The sequence below is a fragment of the Micrasema longulum genome, unplaced genomic scaffold (genome assembly GCF_059751315.1).
Source record: "Micrasema longulum isolate JH-2025_06_02 unplaced genomic scaffold, ASM5975131v1 h1tg000210l, whole genome shotgun sequence".
In the NCBI taxonomy this organism is placed as follows: domain Eukaryota; kingdom Metazoa; phylum Arthropoda; class Insecta; order Trichoptera; family Brachycentridae; genus Micrasema; species Micrasema longulum.
This window is the reverse complement of record NW_028277415.1, coordinates 303,658-327,968: the sequence shown is the minus strand read 5'-3', so window position 1 is coordinate 327,968 and position 24,311 is coordinate 303,658. Positions and strand designations below refer to the sequence as shown.

General features: G+C 31.5%; 1 protein-coding gene across 1 annotated transcript in view; it reads right to left on the bottom strand.

Moving 5' to 3' along the window:
• The window catches only part of Ance-3 (angiotensin-converting enzyme Ance-3), a 308,103-nt gene that overhangs the window by 160,096 nt on the left and 123,696 nt on the right, over positions 1-24,311 (bottom strand). The gene's annotated exons all lie outside the window — the stretch shown is intronic.

Here is a 24,311-nt window from a genome sequence, read left to right as displayed (position 1 = left end):
AGATCGAGGTTTATCATTTTCGTCCAAAATATCACGACTTATGAGACATTTTATTTGAATTATGATCATTACCAAAAGCCAACGATTAAAAATTACAAATTTGCTAATAAAATAGATATGCACTTTGTTGTTACAAATGAAGAAAATTGTTCACAATTAAAATTGAAAAACTACATTGTATACGCTCTATCCGTACGTAAGAATTTACTTACATTTCGAAATATTAAACCTGCTAAGCTGTCACAGACAAAAGAAAAAAATGTGCAGTTAAATAATAATGCAACAACCATTACGCAACTCCCTTTTTATATTACTACGATTTATGTCGTAATTTACTTTTGAAAAATACAAAAAACTTTGATGTGGGATAACACACATATGAAACATAAGCAATATCAAGAATAGTGTGGAGCCAGCGAATTGCGAAGTAAATATTTATTATTTAAAGTTGCGAACGGTGAGTTATATTTGTAACTGGTTCGTATCCACGTAATAAAATTTATTCCAATACTCGCACTGAACAAGTAGGATTGATTTACTTAACTCTTGCGCAATATTGGTCAAGAGAAATTATGAAGATTTAAACCAATAAATATGTTTAAGTATACCACCAAGTAACGGTTAATTTTCGAGTGATACGGTATAATTTTCTTGGAATTGGGATTAAAACTTTCAAAATAACTCCTAATATATTCAAATCATTAAATATTACAAAAAGATAATGATATCGTTGATACTATTATGTGTATTTATCGACAGTTTACATATTAAATAAAGCAACATTAATGTTATAATGCATATTATATTGTGTTCTAATTTTGACATACCAAAAGGTAATTTGACGTGCAACGATAAAAAAGCTTAGCAGCGTATTTGGATTATTTTTGTTACATGGAAAGTGTTAAGTAAATAACAGCATTTATCGATACTATTCCTGACCGATTACCTTTCATTCCCATCCTTCCCTTGACCCATCCTTATGGTACCTACCTAACATCAAGATAGAAGAAATTCAAAATTAGAAGATTTGGATTTAGAACAAAAACAAAACAACATTTTTGACATAAAATCGGATAAAAACAGTGGTTGGAATCGTCGCGCGTCGAGGAAAACATTGTTCTATTAAAATTCATTTTGTGATCCAGTGCCAGAAATCGAAGAACATTCAGATTATATTAAAGGTAGGCATCCACTCCATGTTTCTATTCCAATCACAAAACTGAACGAAATTCGATTTTCATTTACAGTCCGCCTTTTCGTTAACAGAAGGTACGGTGGTCAGTTTTACGTTTTACGCAGAACTAGGAAACTCATGCACTGTAGCCAAACGCCCTAAGCTCTACAGTACAAAGCGGAAATTCAAGTATTAGGAAAGAATAAAGATTGATAGTTGAGATGAACTAGATTTTTATGTAATCTAAGTAAGAAAAGCGGAAGGAGTTATTATTGCAACATTTTCTGTTATTTGAAGATATTCACACAGTTCAAAGGAGGCGGTAATTCCATTCCATTTCTCTCAATATTCACGCATTTTTGCATTCAGTCTCGGAAACAATGAAAAACACATAATGGCAAATACATTGTTGTCTATAGGATGGAAATGTGTGAGAGAATCCTTCCCGCCTCACTTCCGGAATCAGAATCGCATTTAATATACTTCCCGCAATAAGAATTTCGGTAATTAAGTAATCCATTATACGCGAGGAAATAAGCTTCAATGCCAGGCAGGTTAAACAATATGCGGTAATTTGAATTTTTGTACCAGAAAAATATTTTTTTTAAATCATTTTTAAACAAGTATCATAAACCGTCCTCGGCACGGGTATCTTTAGTGAGGACACATTATTTTGTTTAATACTGTATTTAATGCAAAAAAATATACGAAAAAATGTTTCTATGGTAAAAATAATAAATTATTGATTTGCCCCTAAAGCTAAAATTTTGTGGTATGTTTAATTTCTTTTTTTCTTTCTTTAAACACAGTTTTTTTTTAAAAAACATAGAATTATGTATATATTTTGAAAGAAACTTTTTTCTTCAATTTCTTTAAAGTTGTGTTTTACTTATTATTTGCATTACATCATGCTTTTTTGGTTTCTACACATCTTTCAAAAAAATATGAATGTATTTTTTAAAAATACATTACTTGCATATATATATATATATATATATATATTTTTTTTTAACAGGCCAGAAAGCCCAATTACAGCGGTGAATTACAGCACAGAACACCCAGGCTTAAAAAAATTCACATGGAATTTTTGTGTTCTCACCGGGGAATCGAACCCGGAACCTTCCGTTTGAGAGTCAAGCGTCTTGACCACTACACCACGGAGGTCGCTTTGTATTTATCTGTCGTCGGTCGGCGAGCATTACCGCCAAACTACTATTTTGACAAAAACGATATTTTCTTGTGGTGGATTTTAACTCTTATTGGATGTGCCTAATCATACGATACTCGTGGGACCAAAAGTTGGCTAGCTTTCTGGAGAAGAACAGTGCCACGGATCGGAGTAAATAATGCGTTAGATTAGATTTTAGAAAAAGTTTTTACTGGCTCCGGTAAAATGATGTTTTGGTGTAATGCTCGCCGACCGACGCAATATTATTTTTGTGAATGTCCCATGGGCGTATATGCAAAATTAAATACAAAAATAAAAATATTTATCTCGCTTTTCTCAAAATCTTAAGCTGCGTAGTATGACATAACATTCATGGATATTGAACGGAAATTGAGCATTTTACCTACAAAACCCTCCAAGTACGACGACGTTCATGAAATCATCGGATTTTACTTATTTTTATAAATTGTCGTTTAGATCCTACATATAAACTGTTTTTGAATTTTATTCTACATAGCCATAATAGTTTTACAAATCTCCTGTTTGGAGTTGATTTAAAATAAAAACTGTTTCGCCCAATTTTTATTTTAAAGTGATGACTTTTTGGAGCATCAGTCATTTAGCCCCTTTGCCATCGATATATACATATCTAGAGAATGAAGAAAAGAGGAAAATTACCCACAAATTAAAATCCTATCTATAACGCGCTATGAACGTGTCCATTTAATTTAAACATACGTCATTGTTTTTGTCTTTATTTATCTTAGAACTTCTATAAGAATAGCCCACGCTATGACGTTTGTTCTTTGTGGGCACCTTTTCCAAATTGCGGTCTCTTCATTAGTTTTAAGACGTATTGTTTGTATCGTTTTTTTTTCGCTGATAATATTATACTGGAGAAAAATTTAATGTATTATTGTACTTTGGAAAAACAAACAAATTAGAAATTACAATTCCAAAACAGAAGAAAATATTTTTAACCATAAAACTTCGTACGAAAAACCTCATTCTGATCGTTTTGCTTCCCAGCGCATCCATACAATTTGCACATTTTACGTACTCGTAATTCGTTAAATCTAAATGTTTTTGAACAGTGCTAGGTTTACACGAAACAATTTGTGTAGAGAAATCACGCCGATTGTGATTGTAAACAAAAGAAAACAATTATATTATTCTAATGATAGGGCATAAGCCCTGTAAATTCCTAAACTAAACGAGCAAGTAAACGATCTTCTAAAGAGTATTTATTTATTGGGTTGGCATCCATTTTGTAGAATTCCATGTTAGGATATTAATATTAAATCCAACACTGATTTGAGTAGACAAATGGTATTATCTTTTTTAATCGGACAATTGCTTTGCCCTATAAGAATATTTTCAATGGATGTAGTGTGCCCGAATAAGGCAAAGTAATTGTCAGTGTGTGATTTGATATTATAAGAGGGGTTAAAAATGGTAATTTTTCGATTATTGAATTCAAACAGGGCTCAAAACTTGCGTATTGGTATGTTCATTAATGCAAAAATACTGAGAAAACTTCAGCATTTATTTACTCATACATATTACAAAAAATACAATAATAACGTATCACAAACTCTACGAGGCCAAGGGCCCTGTGTTGAGTTGGGATACAACATAATGGAAAGTGGAAGCACGTACATAATTAAATAATAGCAAAAAAAAACAAATTAAATATTACAACATAAACATTCATTTATTTCAAAGGGCACCTGGACAACACGCTTTAAAGTATTTAAATGTATGCAATATCTCGCAGCAGTCTCCCATTGGATCATATGTAATGTAAAGCGCCCAAACTTTAGAAAAATGTCAAAATTCACCGAATTTTTTTTTTTGAACCTCTGCCTGAGTTAAGTTTTTTCAATTTTCCGTGTCATCAAAAGATGCGTCAGTCTTGTCACAGATTATGCCAATAAAGAAGTGGTCAAAAAAATAGAGATGATGCCACAATTCGAGAACATTTTACACATTTATACGATTTTAAGATAACGTCCTAATAATACACCCAAATTGGTTGGTTAGTCGGGTAAGGTGTGGATGGAACTCAAATTGCACCCACCTCTTTGTGATGAGTTCTGAGTCATTTCATTTAAAGAAAAGTAAAATAAAAGAGCTGCAAAATGCACCTTCAAGTTTTGGGTAGGTTCATCGAGATGTACCAAGGAGATGCGTACGCCACGGTACACAAATCTAAGCACTCAAGTTAAATACCTTCATTATGACGGAACAGTTAAAGCTAAATTCTTCCGAGCAATCACGAAGATACACTACCGACCGCGTATCTTGATGTATTGAGGTAAGAACATCGATATGTACTGAGGGCTCGAGTACCCCACGGTTCATATATCTACGTTTTGTTGTTTCACCGAGTAATTTTTGCTTTAAAGACGATTTATTGAAATTTTTAACCCCAAATTTCATAATGTCATTAGAGGCGAATTTTTCTGAAAGTTAACATAGCAGCATCTAGCGGTTTAGTTTGAAAATTTGGGATAAATACAGCACATGTGTTATGATCACGCGGCCTTCGGAATTTGGTAGAAATATTGCCACTATTGAAAAATAAGAACCATAGTAATATGTATTTTTTTATTTTTTTGAGAGCAGCTATCGACATATCGATAGAGCCGACTTTGTAATTCCTCGGTAGATACATACAGATGAAAAGTTATCCATACTGCCTTGGGTATTTTCAAATGTCACTTTTTTCTATAAATGCAATTAATGTTATTTTGTAGTCGTTTTGGAGTTTTTATATATTTATTTATTTAACACTTTATATACATATACAATGTATATACATATAAACAAACCGTTCGGATTGAGAAAATTACAAGTACATGGACATATTGAATCTTACAATTTTATACAAAAATTAAAAACAAAGATTGACAAAACAAAAACTTATAAAAAATTAACACTATACTACGAAGAGAGGGTAGGAGATGGGAAGGAAAGAAGAAGGATAAAGAAACAATTCAAATATTTAGATAGTGACATTTCAATCTCGATTTAATGTAAATAAAGAAGGGGCGTCTCTTACATTAGTGTGTAAATTATTCTAGGAGTTGGTACTTTTTATCACAGAAACCTATTTGAAGAACGAATGAAAAATACTTTAATTTTAATATTGCATTGAACGCTGCGTAAAGTTTCAGCACCAACTATTCGTTGAATTTGTTTATTTGACGTCTGAGTTGACGTAATGAAAACACGTATGGACACCAAAATTTGCCATTTCGAAGAAGATAATGTAGGAAAAAAGTTAAGTTTACCGTCTCAATGTGCTTTTTTTAAAAGGATTAACCCGCTAAGCCTCTATTTAGAGGCTTGTCAGCAAGTGGGAACTAGGGGATATGAAGGAGATTATGAAAAATACACCACAATACTCAGACTAATTGAGAAAAAAATATTACTTTTTTTTTTTTCTTGCAACTGGCGGGAATCTAACTCGCGACGCGAATTTCACAGTTGGCCATCTAACCAACTACGCCACGGCTACTGATGAAGAAAGCGTTTGTAATTGTGGCCCAGGAAACTAGGACGACCAGCGTTGAGATAGACGGTAAAATTCGTTTTAAGTGAACTTATTCAATTGTAAATGGGAAATTTATATTTGTGCGTTTTTCAGAATTACACCTGTGAAGAAATCGCGTAACTAAATGTTAGGATCAATTATTAGTATTTATTTGCAATGATGCCAATTATCAAACATGCAATCATTTCGCGATGATTGTTTAGTGCTTCTATAATCAGTAATGGTGATGATTAAAGTAATAGTTATCTAAAGTCATGATACAAGTTCGTTAATCTTACATGTCATGCTAACTGATTATTAGTCTAGTTAAATTTTACATGTCAAAATGTGTAGTTGATATGAATTTGCCGTATCATTTGTCTGTGTCGGGCGGATATAATATAAAGTTCGGTGTGTGTCGAATATAACCAGAACACGGGACGAGTGTTTTTGTCATGATGGCTACTCTCGAGTAAAAATCCTAAAAAAATAATCTATTGGAGATAAGTTCGCCTCGTAGAGTAGTGCTAGGCAAATTCGCGTACCATACATGAGGTTCTGGGTTCGATTCTAGGGCCCCGATTACAATGGGAAGTTAATTGAGTTATTTTCGGCTGTCTATAAAGAAAAACCGATATTTTCAAACTAAAATGAGTATATTTTCATGTATATTTAAAATATCTTCGTCGGTAACCTATAATTTAAAACGGATAGAAGAAAAAAATGCATGCATTGGCTGCTTTTTTACAGAAAGCTTAATTTAACTTTGTTGATAAAATTGAAGATAAATGTTAACTTCCCATTGTAATCGGGGTCCTGGGAGAGCTAAGTTAATATGGTGGCTTTACACTCAATACATCACCGTTCACTGCATGTATTTTTCCAGAATATTTACTAAGAATTAGACAAATTAGAAGAAAATCAAAACATAATACCTGGCCCTCGATTATGATGGGAAGATAAAGACGTCATACCTTCACCTTGACTGTAAAGTTAAAGAGAAATTCCCTCTAGCGGTTATAAAGATATACTACCGAAACTAGAGGGTGGACCTTTATGTTTTGGGTATGTACATCGATATGAAACAAGGGGAAGCGTACGTCACGGTACACATATTGTAAATAGACAAGTTAGTTAAAGGTTGAAATTAATTATTTGGTCCCAGTTGGGCGACATTATAAAGGTAGGTTATCACAAACCAATAAGCAATTTTTTAATATATAGAAGAATAATGAAGATAACCAAATAAAATACCTACAGACAACTTACCCTTCACCAGTTTCGCTCAATCGGCAAGGACATGAGAATTTTCCAAAAGAATAAGATTATGTTGTGTAAATTTATTTTTTTTGATCGGCATTAAAAACGTTATATATAAAATACCTTTCTGTAAAATGGAACAAATATGACTTAAAGATCTGGATTCTATGAAATAAACAACTCGTTAGTGAAATACAAAATTTTAATAAAAGAAGCAATTCTCTACAGATGTAACAAGATTAGTTAATATAAAAAAATCAGAATTCTGCCTAGCTGATATGAATAAATGGTTGACAATAAATTTATCTAAGAAGTAAATATTCTTAACAATAATAATGACAGCTGAAATAGATTTTTGATTGTTTTCTTCTCGCCGTAATATGAAATAATGTTGATTTTACAAAGTAAAATCCGCAGATGGAATTCGATATTCGACGTCTTCGGTTGATTTATTTTAACTCATGGTTGGCTCAGTTGATGATTTTCCAGAAGATTGTTTGTCGGCATTTTAATTCAGTAAAGGATCGTCTGCTTCATTGCATTTGTTAATTTGTGTCTCATGATCTTGAAGAAAACTTTAAAATCTGACACTGACTTTTCCAGGTATTAACGAATAAACTTCGTAATAATTAGTGATCCATTCAAATCATAGAGTAAATATACCATATTGTAAAATCTTTATCATCGGAAAAAGTAGATAAAAAGGTGGAATAAATAAAAAATAGAAAAAAAGTGGAAAAATGGAAAAAGATAGGAAAAAAAGGAACGTTACGTTGAACGTCCCCTTTTTTGAAGGACTACATTTTTGGAATGTGCGGTTGCCTGCCCTTTGAGTCCTTCCGCGACAGCTGGACTATTCGTCCCGAGCTCTCAAATGGAAAATAATTTATTTTTAGCGCACGGATATCGTATGGATGAGTTACTACCGCGGCCGTCAGATGACGCTAAATCAGGCAACATAGAATTATAATCCAGTACTAAAATACTTTCAAGAACGGGGTACGTTGGAGTTGTTTTTTACAACGTTACAATATCTACGCTTTAAAATGACATAGATTTAGTTTGACGTCATAGTTGAAGATAAAAGTCTCCCGACCGACTATAAAGGTACACTACCAATACCCTCACCATCAAGTTTTTATGTAAGTACATCGGTTTATACCGACGGGTCTAGAACCGCTCGATACGTTTATCTACGCATTAAAAGTGTCAAAAATTTTGTTTTACCGAGCAATTTTTCCTTTAATTATGATTTATTAAAAATTTTAAAGGTTTTGAGGCTGCCACTTTTTTTCTTAAAAGCCTATTAAAAATATGAGAGAGAAATAAGTAAATTTTGAAGACAAATTAAATTCTGACTTAACTGTCACTTAAATAAAACGAACGCCTAGATGTGAAAGTAATGTCGCTAGATTCTGTCCTATTAACAAATAAGAGTATCTAGGCGTTAGAAAGTTACCATTGTAAAAAATAAATTTAGTTATTATATTTTTTCCATCTGTTTTTCTATCTTTCTGAGACAACGTGTTGAGAGTCGGTCTTATAATTGCTCAGTACTACCTCAGTAGATAAATGCAGATGATCGTTAAGCATATTGTTTTGGCAATGGTTAAAAGTCATATAAAAATCAAGTTCAAGCGAGCATTTTTTGATTGAATTGGGATTTATCAGAGTTTATAATCACTTTGAAGTGAGCACTTTCTATCAAAGAAGCCTATTTAAAATATATCAATGAGAACTACTTTAAATGTTTATGACGTAAGGAACGCAGACTAATTTTTAGCGGTCATTCATTGGCTTATTTCGATCATATGATGGCAAGTAGGTAGAACATACCGAGGTAAGATACAGATAGTACAGAACTTAAGTAAACCGTCTCGATATATACAGATAAATATAGCGTTCATAATCGAGGCACTAAGCCGTGTCTTCTTCATAACCCGTAACTGAACATTTTTTTTTATGTACCTACACATCATTTTTCAAACAGAAAACTTTATTTTGTAGATAAAATTAAAGATAAACCTTAACTTCCCATTGGAATGCGGGCCTTGACCTACTTATGGCCTGATCGGTTGTAATTGATGTGTTTTTTCCAGGAATAAATAAGTAATTTCGGTTTCATATTTCGATATACAGATAGGAGGGGGAAGGGACCATCTTTAATTTTATCAGTTTCTTAGTTTTTAACAGTTTGAGTAAATACAAACGTCATCAATATTTTAAAAGGTAAATTAATCGTTCAAAACTGCACAAAACCCTAAAATATTTTAGTTTGTACACTGAATCAAGGTTTTATTTCAGCTCTCCTGAACATTCTTATACACATGGTCCATTCTTCCTTTTGACGATTTATGTACAGATACAATTAAATATATTCGCATACCAAATCGCAGCACTAAAAACTGCCAATTATTTAGTCCCAATTTTGAAAATACCAATTGCTCGCACCGCATCGAAAGAAACGGTAATTTATTTTGCAATAAGTACAGTAATTGTCATATTTAACTCTTGTGTGGGTGTCTCACTAGTCTACATAGAATACAAGACTTGATATATCTCTCTTATTTATTAAAATGATGTTATTCAGTTATTTTATATTCTTAAAATTGATATTTTTACATCTGATTTGGAAAGTAAAATTTGTACAAGAATGCTGGATTTTAGTACAAAAAACATTTATTCTTTCGAAGAATAATTATACGAATGAAAGTGATGGCAATACCACAATAAATCTGTTTTACTATAAAAGAAAGAACACGACGATATAACTTATAACAAGAGACAGAGACGCTGTCTTGTGGCCGGTGTTTGCGTGAAAGAGACAAATAAAAAATATTAAAAAAACAGAAGAAATTCGTTCAATCAACCGGTTATTGGCAGTAGCCGGGAGCTAGTTATATGACACGGGAATTAATGGTTTTTATTTTATTTTGCTATAACAGACCTAAATTATTTTCCCGGACCGAGAAGAAGCGGAAGAGAACTTGAGACGTTTTTTTTTGTTTAGTTTAATAGTCTTTTAAGTAAATAATAAAAATAAACCACTGACCTTCCTCATTTTTATTTATTTTTTCATTGGACTTTTTTTTATATTTTAATATTTTCAGTATCTTAACCTTAATCTTAATTTGTAATGTTTATTAAAGCCTCTTTTCGAGTTTACAATTGATAATTTATCACTCTTACTGACGTGCTATCTTCAGATTGAACTAAGCAGTTTGGGTATGACAACCTCCAGCCATTTACTTCAATGGTACAAAGCACATTTATCAACACAACAATAAGAAATACTTCATACGTAAATCAGGTCATCAAAAGTTGTAAAAGGTGTTAAACCCGCCAACAAAATATTTTAATAAAACCACAAGAAAACACTAGTAAAATCAAATAGCGTCTAAATGGATGATGCGTTTGGAAAACCAGTTCTCATTTAATTATAATATGTAACTGGCATATTTTTTATAGTGTTGTCCCTATTCATAAGAAGAAAATATTTACTTTTCTTTGAATTTGTTCCTTGAATGCATTATTAACATAATGATTGTATATTATATGATAAAATCAAGTGAGAGTTATCACTACAGCCTTTATAGGGCACTGCAGATTGAAAAAACACCTTGCTATAATAAACTTTTCCGAAACTTCTAGATTTAGGTTCTGCAGTGCAGATGAGGAAACACCTATAAACATCTGTGTGAATGTGATGTTTTACATGACAAAAGGAGCCTCATCTTCTGGGGACCACTGGTTAAACCTGGAGGTGTTAAAGAACTCGCCCCCTTCCTAATTGCCAGATACTTTACGGATCTGGGCATGGAGGGGGAGATTTAGTAAAATGAAAACTCTCGCCTTCCACAGTGGCCAGACTCTTTTTAGACCTGGGCTTGAAGGGCGAGAACTATTCACGAAAACCCGCCACAATAGATCTTTACAGGTCGCAATGACGTCAGGATATTGCGTAGCACTGACCCCCACCACTAAGAAGAAGAAGAAAAAAGATTATTGGAAGACTCGGTTAATTATATCAATTTATAAACTAAAATATGTGAATATAAAACCAGTTTGTGAAATCAAACACTATGTATAACCATATTAAAAATAATCAATAAATTCACTTTATGAGCAATAATTAAATTAAATTTAGACAATTTAAATTTGGTAAACTTAATTAATTTTAAAACACACCTATTTTTATGGTCCGTATGTTGTATGTCTCATTTAAACGCTGTAAAAATATTAAAAAGTAACATATCATTATTTATGAAAAAACACATTAATAAAATAAAATAAAATCCAATAAAACTTAAATAAAATAAATATTCATTTGTATGTATCAAAAATAAAAAAAAACATTAATTTTCGTTTTCGGAACACATTTTTTTTTGTTCTTAAATACGTTTTTAAATAAAATAATATTTTTTTACACAACGACAGTACATTTTTAATTAATAATAATGACAATCATACTGAAGGGGCATTTTGTAAAAAAGTAAAGTAAACTGCATGCAAAAACAGGTATGTAATTTTTTTCAAAGGGGAAATGCAAGTCTGAGGATGTACAATGTACATTAGGTATTGTACAGCTCTTGTGACTCGTTGGCTGGTTTTTAAGATACCCAGATTCACTTTTCAGAACACTTCTACGATTTTTCATACAGAACTGTTTTCTTCATCCGCCCGGGCTAGTTTAAATAAATGAAGTAGTATAAAATCTCGTCGTTGTGCCTGTGGAATTCGTTGTTTTTCTTTTTTATAGTATTTATAATTTGTCATTAAGATTACACAACTTTGTTTAGTGAAAATAAACTTAAATGTTTGTTAGTAATAAAATCCATTGATGTGAATATATGAATAAACTAGATGATACTAGACTGAGCACCCGTCTCGCGTTCCATTCAACTTATGTTTCGGAACATAACTAGTATTCAGTAAATATGAAACAGTGCAAAAAGGCACGACAAACCGCTTTGAATTCACGTACACTGCAACACACAGCTTGTCTTTTTTACTCTACGACACGTTTTGCACCGTGACGTTTACGCGACAATGCTTATTTTTCTGAACATAATTTCAAACTATCGTTCTATGAAGCATCATCTCTATTTAATTATACCTCAGTGAATAGAATCACGTATTTTTGCTTATGTTATCAGTAAAAAAAATATTTTAATAAAATCCGTCATCTAAATGTTCATTGTTTAAATTATCTCCTGATTTTATTTTAATGCCGCTTATACGTATTGCATGCGCAACTACAATATTCCCCTGTAGTACATAATATATAGCTGTTTATAATATTAACCTGAATGTTCTACCGATGGTTATTTAATTTTTGCAAAATGAACATATAATATCTCGGCACACAACCAAACGATATATACATTGTGCATACATAAATCAGTTTATCGAGGCAAATTAGTTCCAATAAGGTTAAATATTGCAATCGCTTTAGCGATTAAAAGAATTATGTGTTTTTAAAGTAAGACAACGTTTAGATTATTGTAGAAAAAGTATAGAAATATTTCAAATAGCCAATGTTAAATAGTAATTTCGTTATTTTACAGTATTATGCGTGACTTAGGATTTTTGACTTAGAATAGAGAACACAAGGAAAGCTTAATTCTTAAACAAATGACGAATCTGGGAGAAATATTTGTCTGTGTTAATGATAAATTGTTTTTATTAAATGGCACGTATGCATTGGAGGCTGTATGTCGGCATGGAAAAAAAAGCGATCTGTCTTGAGCTCTTTGTTTTATAAAGTTTTGACAGCGCCCTTTGTTGGCCGGTTTTGTATGTTCAGCGCCATCATAATTATTCCCTTTCCACACCTAATGGTGCATGGAGCACTGCATTGGTACACCAGTTGCAGCGTATATCGATATTTTTTGTTTCATGAAGGTTACATTTCATCATCCAGTGCCCAAAATTGAAGAACATTCGCATCGTATCAAAGGTAGATGCATATTCTGTGTTCCCTTCCTTCCTCCAAATACTTCCAACCTCTTACAAAACTGAGTGAAATTATTTTTTTCGCCATAGTCCGCTTTTTGTTAACATTTGTTCCTTCGAGTCGGATATTATCAGGTTTTAATAATTCATTCAGTTTTTTTGGTTATTAATCCCTTATCGATAGATGCTTTTTTTTCATAAATATCGATTCAGATCTTCATACTTTAGTACCATTATCGTTTCGTTATTCGATGATCAGTCTTCAGGTGCAAGTCTATATAAATATCTTAGGGTAGAAACACCTTACTAAATAAATATTTCTTTACAACCATGTCAGGAATTTAACCCGAGACCTCTTGCATGGTAACCACTAAACCACGAGGCCGACCAGATCGCTTCCTTTTCCATACCAACAGCCTCCAACGAATACTTAATAAAATCTTTTTATAGACGAATATTTATTCTGATTTTTAATTTATTTGAAAATAAAGTTTTTCTTGCGTTTACAAATCCTTAATCAAGCAAAGTAATAACGCTTTTGTTTTTGATATAAAACCGACAGTATTTTAACAAAATCATTGATTAATTTAGTGTAAATCGCTTTATAGAAGTGGTGTTTTCTTTATTATGTAAAGTAGCACAATAATATATTATGTAGTTGTAATAAGCGTAACCGATGCCATAGAAATGAAAATTACTTCACTTTTATCAAGGCCAGATACAAACTGGAAAACTGTGATATAACACTATTTGGAGGTCAAAACTAACTTATATTGACTACTTTTAGAGCATTTGATTACGAAAAAACTTAAGTAAAAGGTGGATTTAATTAGATTTTGTTGAAAAAAGAGTATTTGTCGGAATCATTTATTTCAATTGGTTTTACCAACCTATCACGCGATATTACGCTAATGTCTAGTGTTAAAATAAGTTGTTTAAATTTTTTTCAAAATTAAAAATAAGCACCAAAACTAGTACAAAATGTAAAAGGTTTTGCAAAAACCACTTGAATTTTTTTTTCTGATCTACAAGATGTCGTGATTGCTTTTATTCTTCTTCTTTTCCACATTCGCTCCAAATGAAGCATGTGGACATCACCAATTGCCTCCAGGAGACTCTTATCACTAGCCAGCATTCTCACCTCCTCCCAAATCAATCCAGCGGCCCTTACATCCGCCGAATAAAGTCGAAAGATCGTCATCGACGGCTTTCCGGGACGGCGAGCCCGCAGGTTTAAAGAAGAGGGAATTGGATTCAGGTTCTACTGAGGCATGCGCAGCAAGCGTCCATGCCAGGACCACCGCCGCATCCTCAAGACACTCGCTATAGGAGGCTGCTGCGCCCGTTCTCGGACTTCAATGTTAGTTATATAATCAAACCACCTTATACATAATGTTCTTCTCTAGCACTTGCTCTCAAAACTCAGAAGTTTGGTGTTTTAAGCTTTGGTAAGGTGCCAAAATTCGCACCCATATAAGAACAATGGCATTATACAAGAGTTGAATAATCGGCATTTTGTTTTGACTGAGTATAGACTAGAGTTTCAGACAACACTCATCATGTTCAAAATTTCAAGCTCTTTGTGCATGCTTCCATCCTCAGTTATGAGAACTCTAAAGTATTTAAAGTTGTCAACTTTCTCAATCCTCTGACTATTATTAAAGAAAAGCTGATCAGGGTTAAAACAGGATTTGTTGCACATAATCTGAGTGTTTTTTATGTTTTCCGGCAGTTTGTTAACATTTACCTAAAATCATCAACAAACTTTTCAAAAAGAACCACATCGTTTGCGTACTCCAAGTGGCACAACTTTAGGGGGAGTTTACATCTATGCCACGATCAGGTGGTATTGATTTGCATAAGATAAAATCCATAAGTTTGATAAATAAGAACGGTCTTGAACCGCATAAAATGCAGTTCGTCAGCAGGTGCTTATAGTTAAGTTCTTATATAAATACATAATCTTATCTCTTGAATTCTATAACATTTAAATAACTCTTATTTCAATGGAAAAAAAAGAAAATATGTATTCCCATGTGCATCGGAAATATGTTACACGTAGAGAAAAAAAAAATTGTCCAAATAAAAAAAACACGAAATAAATCAATATAAAAAAGCACGTTCTAAAAGCCAGATTTTCAGCATACGTCTTTCTCTTGAGCCTTATAAGTTTTCTCGTTTTTATATATTTAATGGGAGCATTTTATAAATTTTTGGTCTATTGTATTCTAGTGTTTTTTTCCCGTATTTATTATTGAATTTACGGAGAGCTAGTCCATCTACACTTGTAAACTCTACATACATACTAGCATTATAATAGATGTTTATCTATCCCAAAAAGTATTTTTCTAGAAAAATGGAGACGGGTGGAGCTCCCCCGAGACATTCTGGAAACTCATTCAACATTTTTACAACTTTACAGAAAATATGGTTTTAAGCTCGAGTTAGTCTCAACTTAAGAATCATGAAATCATCCAAACTTCTCGTTACATACTTGTGAAAATCATTATTGTATTAAGCACTTTTTTTAATGTATCCGGGAAGCAATCTGTAAACAAAAGTAAGAGTATTGAACGAGATTCCCTTTTTTTTCAATACTCTGATTTTTTATACTTGATTTCTCTAACATACATAAATTGAATCCTGGCACTCGGATATAGAAAAAGATTTAAATCACCTTCATTGCTCTGCTTTGTGAAAAAAAAAATCTATCGTGCCCCAGAAACAAAACAGTTGAGCAATAGTTCAAGTTCACAGTAAGTGTAAAACTAAAGTAAGTGTAAATTCCCCATTTTAAGGTTTAAATGCAAAACAATCGCATTTGACACAAACTTTTAAGTGTGAAAGAGAAGTAAGTTTAAACTGAAGTATCACGCAAATTAAAAAAAAAAAAAAAACACTTTTTCAAGCAAAAATTCTTAAAACCCCCACATATTTAAAAAACTACACTAAATTACATATTTTAATAAAAACAAACTACTTTGAACGGCGTCACTAGTTCATATGAATCAAGATAAGAGAATTGTGAAAGATTTCCGGTTTACGATACGTCAACGGACCAATCAGCAGAACCGACTGAAAAAAAGCGGATGAAAACTTGAGACGTCAGAAGCGAGTAATTTCAGAAATACAAATCTTTAAAAAATCATAGCGCTGATAATCGGTACGATACATAAAAAAGAAAGAACATTTGTGTTGCTTATTTGAATATTCTATTAACAAACAAAGAAATAAATCAAGAACACTGAACTTCTTGTGATAATAATTTACGGAAACATATTTTTTTTTTCGAATTCTTTCTAAGAATTTTACTTTTTTCGCATTTTTTTGTTATTACATTGAGTTTTTCTACTGACATTTCTTGGTGGAACTGCATTTTATTTATAATAATAAAAATACGTATATAGTAATAAAAGTGGAATAAAACTATATACGTATTTTTATTATTGTAATTTTTTGTTATGTTTTCAATATAAGTATCAAAGTTCAGGTTATTATCAAAAGTTATACCCAAATTCTCTATTTTATCAACATGTTTTTTGTTTACTTTACTATTTATTTTAAGAAGTTAATAACTGTCTTCCAATACTAAAATGGAAGTATCTATGTATCATTTCAAACAAAATAAAAACTCTATCTAGATCAGACTGAGCCATTTTAGATGGAGACTAAACTAACCAGAGGGCATTCCATATTAATGTTACAATGGTCTAATGTTATATAGATTCCCTGGTAATAAAAATTTGTATTCTCGTATATTGTATATGCAATATATAAAATAATAATAAGAGTTATCTGTTTCAAATATGATTCGTTTTTTTTGCACCACAACAGGCCAAGAGGCCCATTTCCAGTGGTAATTACAGCAAAAATACCCCCGGCTTGAGAAAAATTACAATGAATTATTGTGATCTCAATGAACCTACTCAATCGAACCCGCAACCCCTCTGTGAATGAAGTAAACGTTTAAGCCATTACATGATTGAATCAGCACAAACGGGAAAATATCGACAAAAACAAAATAAATTTATTGAACAAAAACTAAGACACGAATATGTTGAAAATGCACTAAAAAATATTACACATTTTTATATCGTGGATTTCTTAATCTAAACGAAAAGCTCTACATAGCGACAAATTAATCAATCATTTTTATGCTAGCAAACAACAAATTTATCTACATGCACAGAACGTGAATTTATTCAGAAATGTACAGTAAGTGGTACATGTTTACGGATTATGACGCTAGATGTCTCTGGCAAAATAAAATGAATAATATTTTCGACTAAAACACTGATTGCTTTTTAATAAAAGAATGATAAAATTTTCTTAATTACGTACTACCCGGTCCTTTAAAAAGTTTTTATTAAATCGTTTTTTTTTTTAACTTTCTTTTCATGTAAATAATAAAGTAAATATAAAATTAAAAAAAATATAAATTTATACTTCATGGCTTTAAAAAACATTTTTTTAAATTCATTTTCATTTCAAAATGTATACGGAGTTATGAACCAAATAAATATAAAATAACAAAATGCATAAATTTATAACTCATAACTTATTTTTATTAATTCAACGCCTCGAACATTTTTTTTTTATATCGGGTTATAACCTGAACAGGAACTAGAAGCACCTGGACTTGCACCAAAAGCGTAGGACTAATCACCTTACCTTCATGTAACAGATGATAAAAACACGCTGCATTTGGTTTACCAATGCATTTCCTTATGCAACACTGGGTGTGGAAAGAGGAACGATGGAATAACATTTTTAATGTAAATTTAATAAAAGTTAATATTTATTTCAGGTGATGGGTAAATCTAAATTCACGAAAAATCATCTTGAAACATTTTTTCGGCAGTTTTTACATTTGAGCCGAGTTTGACATCAAATGGTCACCATCAATACTTTATTTTGTAGTTTAATATGAAGGTCTATTTACTATATCAATTCGATTATACGTCAAAGTTTTTAAGGCATTGTCCTTTTATCGGATACACTATCGTTCCTAATTTCGGATACCCGAAATCAGTCGCCGAAAGGAAAACTATGAAGAAAAAAAACTACAAGTCAGCTCTTCAAGTTCTTTAGATAAAGAGCCCTTTTAGTCTTATAAATTCTGAAGATGCTGAGTATATGGTGTTCCCAGATTTATATTTCAAAAATGCACGTGACAGCTAGTTGCTCAAATCGGGTTGTGGTCCTGTGGCTAGTGTCTCGGACTCACGGACCAAGGGTCTGTGGTTCGAATCCCACTCTACCCTAACTTGATTCCATTTTCTAATAGTGAGTTATTCACAACTCGTTGAAAATGGCCCTCAAAATTAAATATTTGGGTAAATCATAAGAACGCAAATATTTCTTTTAAAAAAAAAATGTAAAAAACCTTTCATAAGGAGTCACGAGAAGTGTACAAGATTTAAAAAAAACAAATTTATTTGCTCGGAATACCTTGAATAACAGTTTCAAACCTTGTTTTTCTTATTGGCGGTTTTTTGTCCTCGTTCGATGTATCCAAAGTTAGGCACCCACCATATCCGAAATATGAAAATATTTTTCTCACTCCAAAAATAATGTGTATTTTTTTCATTGCGAAGGGTGTGCAATTTTTTAGGATCAATCGAATATTTAATGAAGTAATAGATAATACCAAACAGCAAATCATTAGTTTCATATTTTGAATTCTTCGTCATGAAAACAAAATGGTATTCGAAATATGGGCACTTTCCTCTACTATGAAAGCTTTTTAAATGATATTTTGGACTGTTCGGTCTCTGAAGCGTATTTTTAACCGGCTATGAAAAATATGTTGGCACAGTGCAGTGCCCTTTGCATGTTTTTTTTTTATTTTTTATACGCCTCCACTCGTTTGCATGATTTAAAAATGAAAAATATTACAGATACATACATTTCGCATTAATTATCTAAAATATTTTAATAATTCGCAAACTTCCTGATACTTTATATGATACTTTCGGTCGTTGGCTCAACTCAATTAATTTTACCAAAATAATTTTTGTGACGGTAATCATTTTTTGACATTTTATAACAATTGATCAACAGTTTGCTGACCGTTAAAAAACTTTGCTTCCCCAAACTGTATAAAAAGTAGTTGAGAACCACTGACGTAGTAGGTACATACATCCTACATAACGGTAGTATACAGAAGTTTGGTTTTCTTTGCTTTAGATCGCTAAACATGCTCAAATGAACATTACGTTTGTTTTACCAGTGGCGTACAAACAAATTAAGTTTTAAAGTAAAAATAAAATCACTTCGTTTTCAACCACTTTTATTTATTCAATTACCTAACAGTTTCTGAGCTTCTACCTGCTTCTTTACCAAGGCATAATACTTTTAAAATGAATATAATCTTCTTTCATACTTTGGAAATTGTCTTCAATAAGTCCTAATGTTCAGTTTTTTTTGTTATTGGATTTGTGTTTGGAGTAATGAATGAAGGGGGTTGAAGTCCGATTATTTGTACTTGTTTTCAGAATATTAGACAGAAGCGGACTATAAAAAACATTGTTATTTATATTATTTATTACTTTGTAAATTATACTATATTAAAGAAGCACGTAGTAGCCCAGGAACCTGTCAGTTATTAAACACATTATAAGTATTTCAAAATAAATTATAATCTTACAAATATAATGAATAGGTAACTATAAAGTTAGTGCTTTAAATAAAAATGTTATTATAAATTGTGTTTTGTTCAAGGATTACAAAAGAGTTTGGTTCACCAATTTGGAATCCTCAATATAATATCTACAAAAATCGAATTGAACATACTCAAAACTGTTTTCATAGACAAATGGATTTCAAAAATAATGTTTCATTTTCAAGTAGGACTGAGTCCGCTAATTTTCATAAGGTTCAAAATCTCGAAACTTGACGTACCATGTTTGACATCAGCTTTCTCTATAAAATTGTAAATAACCTAATTGATAGCCCAAAAATTGTAAGAAGCATTTAATATCGAGTCCCTGTCCGTAGAACTCGTCAATCTGTACTCTTCGACATTCCTAACGCAATGACTTATTATATGAAAAATCGCACTCTTCAAAGAATACAGATTACCTATAATGATAGTTTAAGTGACATCGACTTATTACACTGTAAATACTATATTTTTATCAAAAATGTTAAAGACATTTTAAATTTATAATTTTTACATTTAACTTTAAAATTTCAATTTTGACTTATAATTTTATCTTTTAGTTTTAACTTTTTATTATTTTAATTTAAACTTTTAATTTTTAGCTTATAATTTTAATTTGAACTTTTAATTATAACTTTTAAAATAAACTCATATTTTTTGCTTGTTCATATGTACATTTACTACCTGCATCTAATTAATTATTAATGGTTGTGAATTTTAACTATGAAAATTAAATGTACATGGAAGCAGAGAGTGAGGGGAGGAAAGTATAGTTGGAGCCATACAATGGCTTCTCCCTTTAATGTGCTTTTATTTAATATTTATATTTATAAATATGTATTTATAAACATTTTTAGAAATATTTTTTTCCCCTTTCCTCCTGCATTCATAAAAACTTAATGTGAAATCTGTAATTGTTCTTATTTTTCTTTTATTGTTATTTGTACCTTGTATTTATATAAAGACTGTATGATTTCTTTAATAAATATTTTTTTTTTAATGTTTATGATTGATTGTATGCATCAGGTAAGTTATTATCAAAGATTTGTAAACCAATACGAAATTGATGGCAGATTAATTCTAGACGTTAAAGTTTTCCCGATCAATGAAAACAACCAATTCTGAAAATCTTTAAACATAGTAGTAAAAAAAAATCTAAATTTTATTCACAAAACCATTACTTTAAAAACCATGAACTATTTACAAATACTGTAAAAGAATAAATTAATTGAATATTTTTTAATATTTATTGTCTATTCTTTATTCATATACCTACGGTACGGCATTCAAATATCAATGCATAATTTGAAAAAAAAAAACTTTTTTGTTCAACTTTTTTTTTTTACGAAGAAATTTAATATGAATTAAAATTTACACATAATGTTCAAGATCCTTATAAACTATGCTTGCGTACTTTATACAAAGGATTTTTATTTTTTATTTTAGGTGCCATAAAATTATAAGACATGGGCGACATGGTACATAATTTTAAAGGCCATTTACACAATACAATACAATACAATATTGTTCTTTCCTCGGGCTCGACCACTATCCACGTGCAAACAGCAATTTGTAGGACTGGACATTGTTCCGAGACAATGACACGGATATCACGGATAAACGAGTACCGCGAGCGGCCGCATTGTCCTCGTGTGAACACGCACATACCCTATGACAATTGCGATTTTCTGCCAAAAATTTAGGCAGATTTTTTTATTTATTATTATTTAGATGGTTTATTAATGATTCCATTATTATCATGTTAAAAAATAATTCGTATTTTTTGTGAACTCGCTCGTAAATCGGGTATTTATTTTCGCAGCGCTAGCGGGTGAACTGTGGCCGAATTTTCGTATTGTACAAGCGTTCTGGCCCGCGCGTTCGAGGCTGTTCACGTAGCTAGGACAAGACAATATTGTCCTATTTGTTATATTATCCACGCATAAAAGATACTTTAATTTATCTTTGCACTCCACTGCAAAGCATAAAAATACATAATCGAGTACACAATGAGAGCCTACCTATACAGTTAAACACACACTTTCATACTGCACATTACGTCTAGACTTATGTTAAGTAATATTGTTATATGTTCAAATTTTAGTTTTTATTTACCATCAAAGTAAGTTTATTGGAAAATGCGTACATTGTTTATAGACATGTGTAATAAAATAGCATTTATCGATTACGCGTACCAGGAAACCAATTTTTAAATGTGTTTTTATTATTAGTTCATTTTAAAACTACTTTTCTTTTATCGGAATCGGTATTAAAATGCAATCAACAATATTTTGAGTATAATTAAAATCTTCGTAAAACCAGTACTGGATTCAACTTTCCGTAGCTCAATTACAAATAACTATCGACGTGCTAATACGCGACGTGATAACAATGTCTCACCATGGTTGTTTATCGTACTCGCGATCACAATGGAACATCCGTTAACACCTAATATTAAATGTTAAAATATTGACGTATAATCCTGCTGCGCAATCACGTATTTGAATTTCACCGGTTAAAATATGGAAAGTATTTCAAAACTGATATTTATAATTATTTATTTATTATTTATCATACTATTTATTGCATTTAGCCGGCGCGGCGGTAAGTAAGCCAAATGTCAAGAAAAGCAGTTGTAATTAAATTTTCTTTTTTTTGTATTAGATACTCCTTACTATTTTGCAAATTTATTTATTTATTTATACATCAACGGTTTAAAGAACCTTTTACAAAAAAATTATAATTTACAGAAATAATCACAGCAGTGCACAATAATCATGTAGTACATAGTATGAAATAATAGAATAATTAAAAGTAAACAATTCAGTAAACATATAATACGAAAAGTCAAAAAGAAACATAACAATTCTAAATTAAGATAGCAATAACCATGATAAAATCTTATGTACTAAATATAAATATAACACAATAAAGTTGAAAATAACTAGATAATAAAAAAAATAAAATTAATTTAATAATAATTACGCTCATAACGGTGTGATCGCAGCAGATAACGAGAGGATGAAAGGCGAGTTTCTGGCGCCTGCAAACCAGAACCAACCAGCTAAGGGAAGGTAACCCCGACAGAAAAATCCACCAGAGAAGGCAACGGGAAACCACTCTGGTCATCTTTTCCCAGGAATCACTATGGCGAATACATACAATAAGCAGTTGTCCTGGCTGCGGAGTAGCGCAGGACCGAGATGCTTTCACTGTAGTGATCGCCAACGTCGGGGGATCTGACAAGGCACCTCAAGAAGAAGAAGTAAAGAAGTTTCGCCAATGAACTGTATTTATTTACGAGGAAAACAAAAAACAAACCGACAGAAGCATTGACTCAGAGATTACACACGCGTTGACTTATGACTGCGATAACTTAAGCATGTTCACTATTGTTCATTGCGATCGCTCAAATGCTTAACATGTTTTTAAGCGCACCGATAGTTGTTTGTGGGTGAGCTACTGGAGAGTTAACAAATAGTAATTATAAGAGGTCTGAAAATTTTGATAAATATCCCGACACTGTACCAAAAAGATAACTGTCGGACTGATTTTGCCTAGTTAAAATCGTCAAAATTGACATTTTGCTGTCTCGTTATCCGCACTCCAAAACTGAACCAATTCGGTTATTCGTTTTTAGAAAGTGTATCAGAATTTTTTTTTGTGTCTACACATTTTCAGTTTTTCAAAACTATTTTTGTATTTAGTATGTCCGAAGACGGCAGATAAAGCTGAGCGCATTTCTGGGTTTTTGAAGCAAAACAATAGAGATACGCCTATCGCAAATGTCTAAGGTGTGTAAAATTACTGCTCTAATGCCATAACCCAGAGAGAAAATGCGGGAATAATAATAATAATAATAATGGTTTAGTTACAAAAATTACAATTTCTTTATCTACCACATACATACTTAAGTAATAGATTTCTCCGGATTATATCTAGTCTGCCTAACTAGGTACAACCTGTTTTAAGGCAGACAACCTGTTTTAAGGCAAACAATCACATGACTACCTACTAGTTAATTTATTATAAAGTTATACAATTACCATTTATTATTTTTAAATGTTTTTTAGTAAGTTTTCCGATTTTTCTCTACCTTAATCCAGTAATCATTTTATTAAAAATGTATTTAATGGAATTCGGGTCATGGTTTTGTAATGTTTGGGTAACATATTAATATTTTGGGACCCAGAAACCTGTAATTTCTTTTCGCGAATTCAGAATTTGTGGTCGACCTCATGACCCATCCTTTAGTTTGACTTCTTGTAGTGTGGGAGTGTTCCTTTTGAAATTTGGTAGAATAATTTGCTTTCACAAACATAATTATTCTAGATAAATATAATTACCTTATATCTAAAATATCAAATTCCTCGATTAACTTGACGCTGGAGTACCTGAACGGCTTTTATAAAATTTGTATAAAGAAAACTCGGTGCGCCTTTCCTCTTAACACTATCAAATACTCGTATATTATATTTCAACCCCAATATTTAATTTAAGTTACCTATTATTTTGTTTTCATCAATCAATAGCTCAATATTAAATAAAAGAC